Raw genomic sequence first — 4,589 nt, 5'->3', positions numbered from 1 at the left:
TCTTGAAAATACAGAAAAGAACAAAAAAAAGCAACATAGCAGACTTGGTCTCAAAACATGAGATGTTTGAAATGTCTCTTTGCTGCTTCAGGGTCATATGCAGTCAGTGCAGGTCTGTAAGCATTTTTTTTGTTGTGTTGCTACATATTTTGGGTTCCCTTCCAGTGTCTCCTCAAGAAGCACATAGTTCAGAGAGCTTCTGGCTTCTAAAGGATGGTGGCCTCACAATCCGCAGCTTCCCCATCAGCTGTGCCATCGTCCTAATCTGACATCATGTCTATTGTGATTCCTCTCCAAACATCCATTTCTTCTTTGGTCAAGACAGCTCTCCTCGCTTCCAGCAGCTGAAACCACAAGTGGTACAATTAGTGCTGCTCCGTGGTGTTAACACAGCACAGATATTATGTCTGATAGACATCTTTGATCCCATATAGCACAGTGCATTCAGCTTTTTTCTTTAAATCTTACCCTTACATTGGGTCACAGCGCCTGTCGTTTCCCTCAGTTTTGGAGACGCCGCACAGTTTCCTATAAAATACAAAAAGTGACGTCAAAGTCACCTTGGTGAACTAATATATCCGGGCATGAGCAGCAAGCATAGTCAATGTGGCACATTACACATTTATATTCTTTAATTTTTACATTTATTTCACTCGTGCTTCTGTTTTTATCAGGGGCGGATTTAGTTTTTTTGGGGCCTGGTGCCCTAGCTGTTTTTTGGACTTGTCATATTTTGACATTTTTCACAATACCATAGTATGGCATTTTCAGTTGTTTTTTCAACAAGCTACATTATGATGTTTTAAGCCGTTTGTTCAACATTTTCTACTATGACTTGTCTTGACATGCTATTGTATGTGGGTTTTCAGCTGTTTCTTTTTTTGGACATGTCACATTTTGACATTTTTCGACATACTATACTATGACGTTTTCAGTCAAACATTTCAGTTTTTCTCTATTGGTTGGTAATAGGTGTCCCCTCTCCCCCATACTATCACTTTGTTGTGCCATTTTGGGTCATTTTGATGATATATTATACTATGACGTTTTTTGGGGTCCTTTTTGACATCATACTACACTATGACGTTTTTGTACAATTTTGGGTCATTGTCGATGACATACTACTGTGTTGTTCAGTAAGGCATTAAAAACTCACTGTACTGCCTTGGATAAGGATTGACCTTTCAACCATACACTCAAACCAAAGAGCGCTACAGAAGCTCAAGGTTCAATTGTTTGTCATAAACGTTTCACTTTCTCCTTTAGACGTTGGCCTCTAAAATTTACTGAGTCACCATAAAGACTGAACTCACAGCCTCAGAAACTTCAAGCATTCCTCTGACAAGGCAGTCCATGATTTACTTAATATGCTTTACTAGACTGATAGATCCAGATATGTCTGCCTGACAACAAGTCTCTACACAAAAACAAGTTTCTTATAAGCAAGTACAAAATGCCCATTTCTCAGTTCAGGGTTCAGACTTTAAACTTTAGATATTACATTGGTCTGTTAATTATACTGTGATAAATCTCATCCAGAGAGAAGTGTATCTACATATATTTATTATCAAATTCTTTTTATGATGCACGAAATAGAGAAAGTGACAGAAAACCATTCACTATAATTGCATCTGATATGATTACATGTGACAAACTGATACAAGAACAGGGAAGACCAATACAATCCACAGTTTCAAGGTAAACACCCAAAAAGCTGAATATATATTGTTTCCTTTTTAATGATGAAAGTAAAGCATGATTTTGTTACTTTTGAAGTGATTTTTCTGCTGAAATAGTAGTATTATTTAGTAATAGTTCAAGATGTTCATCAGCTTTTTCTCAGTTAGGTTAGTGTGGCAGGCTACATTTTACATTGTGGATACTAAACAGACTTTTGTTGGTTGTCTTCTCTAAGCCATTGTTATCTAATCACTAGTGTTGTTACCCTGTCTACGAACTCACCCAGAGGGACAAGGACTCTTGATAGCAAAAAGATAGCAAAAGTTTCTATCAAAGTTAAAAAAAAAATTAAAAAAAACTTTTACAAAGTGGAGTTATGTGCATAATTACTTTGAATTCTTTATTTCTCTTGTGCGTTTCTTCATAAAATCTCAAGCGATGATATATTTAGCAGCCTTTGTAAGAAATATATCATGTTTTTAATACTGAATATCTGACAGCTGCACTCTACAGGACCCTTAGCTCTCAAAATATTCTATTCTGTAAGCAATAAGTATCTGCTGTACAAAAATCTACATAACTTTGATTGACATGAACTTATTAGAGAGCCATTAAACTTCAGTAGATTTGCTCTGATAAAGAGAGACACTGTCAAATAAAAATGTTATTTGTTTTAGGCAAATGTCTCATTTTGGCTATAATATGCGCTTTATCTCAAATTTAAATGTGAGTTTTTAATAAAGGAACTATTAAACTCTGCATGTCGGTCAGTTTTTTCTGTAACGTGAACTTGAAGTCATGTGTTCTCATGGTTTGCAGTTGTGAAATTTTTTGTTCACAGCCTGAGACAGAAACTAAAAGTAGTCTGTCATCACCACTCAATGCTGCTGCATCTTCAGTAGATTCCCTTCTGTCTATTTACTGGATTCATGGTAAGACATTTACTAAAACAGTTCTTACTGATCATAAACAGTGACTTAATCAAGATTTTTTTATTTACCTGTTTGTCCGTGTTGATTTTTTTGATTGTCTTATGGCAGCGATCATCAGCATAGCTGTTAGTGTTCTGCACATGATTCACTGGATCCTGAAAACAAAGAAATTGAAGTTAGTTTTCTTTTGTGTGTTTTTAAAATTGGACAGATATTTTAATAAGCCCTTTAATAAACCTTGCTGATCTGTCAGTTAAGTAATACTGAACATACCAATCTGAAAAGGCACTTGTTCTATGGAGATGTGCACATGTTGCATACCTGCTGATTTAGTTTGTTTTAGGTATTTTTGCTGTTTGGTATGAAATACAAAAAGGAAACACTAAAGAGGAAAAAGCAGCACATAATGCAACAACAGCCTCTTACTGTCATTTTACAGACTTGATACTATGAAAAGTTATTTGAAGTTATATGAATAACCCCAAAATAAAAAATACACATTTTTCCTCTTACCAGTAAGAAGTGTGAATTGCTGAGTGTCGAGGATCTTGGCCATAGAGATGTCTGCCCTCTCTCCAGTATGATGGAACGAGATGGTACTCAGCTTGTTGTGCTAAAAACGTATTCCTCGTCTTTCACCTGGTCAGCGAGCAGACATGATGGTTCCACAACTGCTCCTCGAGACTCTGGAAGGGCTGCACGATGATGACTTCAAAAAACTTAAGTGGTATCTCTCAATGGACATCTTGAACAGCTGCCAACCAATTCCCATCTGGATAAGGCAATCCGCACAGAAACTGTGGGTAGGATGCTAGAGAGCTACGGTGAAGAGTCAGCTCTGAGCGTCACTGTTGAGATCCTTCAGAAGATGAGAAACAACGACGCTGCAAAGGAGTTGAAGAAAAGATACACTTTTATAGACCGTTTTCCACTGCACAAATAACCTGCTACCACCTACTAATGTCTGGCCTTTTAATGTGATGGGAAAAGTTACAATCGGCATCCACAGCCGGGTCAAATTAGTCTGCACCGTGTCTGAAAGAGACCAAATAAGTACGTAAAAGAAAGTAACCCCTGTAACATTTTCATCAGCTTCCATACTGCTTACTGTTCACATTTTACAGAGAAAATTAGACTGAGGAAAGCCTATGTGGAACAACTGCAAGAACATATACAAAAACTGATCAAAAGGGTTAGGGTTGTTTTTTTTGTGGAATATACAGTATGTGACATAAAACTGCTGATATCAAATAAATCCAGTTTAATAATGGGAAATGAGTGAAGATTAAGCTGAATATCTGCTGTTTCCTTTTTAGGTCATTTTATGAAGCAATTAAGGCATGATTGTGTTATTTTGCTGTGATTTTTCTACTGAAATAGTAGCAGTTAGAAATAATTCCAGATGCTCATCAATTATTTTATCACTTAAGTTATTGTGACCTGCTACATTTTACACCCCTGGCTACTAACTCACCCAGATGGACAAGGACTCTTTAAGCTGAACGTTATTAGTTTCTATCTAACTTTTTTTAAATTCTCTTACAAAATGGAGTTATGTGCCTACTTACTATCTTTAAATCGGTTATTGTATGGTTCCTTTATAAAATCTTGAAAAGATACATTTATCTTGACAAGATTTTATAAAAGAAAAGACAACAAGTTGAAACAAGTTTTCCAGCAAATATGTCATTTTTTAAAATAATGAATACCTGATAACTGCACTCTGCAGGGCCCTTAGCTCTCAAAAATAATCCATTCTGCAAGCAATATGTATCTGTTGTATGAATCCTCATCAATACTAATCAGTGAGCTGTTCAACTTGAGTGGATTTGACCAGACAAAGAGAAAATGTTATTTTCTTGTGGGAAACATCTTGTTGTGGTTACCAGACGTGCTTTGTCCCATGTTCACATGGGTTTGTTAAAAAGGAACTATCAAACTCTGTGTGTCAGTCAGTTTTGTTCTCTGTAACATGGA

This window comes from Plectropomus leopardus, chromosome 3 (assembly GCF_026936395.1).
Source record: "Plectropomus leopardus strain MGB_pleo_1.0 chromosome 3, ASM2693639v1, whole genome shotgun sequence".
Taxonomy (NCBI): Eukaryota; Metazoa; Chordata; class Actinopteri; order Perciformes; family Serranidae; genus Plectropomus; species Plectropomus leopardus.
This window is presented reverse-complemented; position numbering follows the sequence as displayed.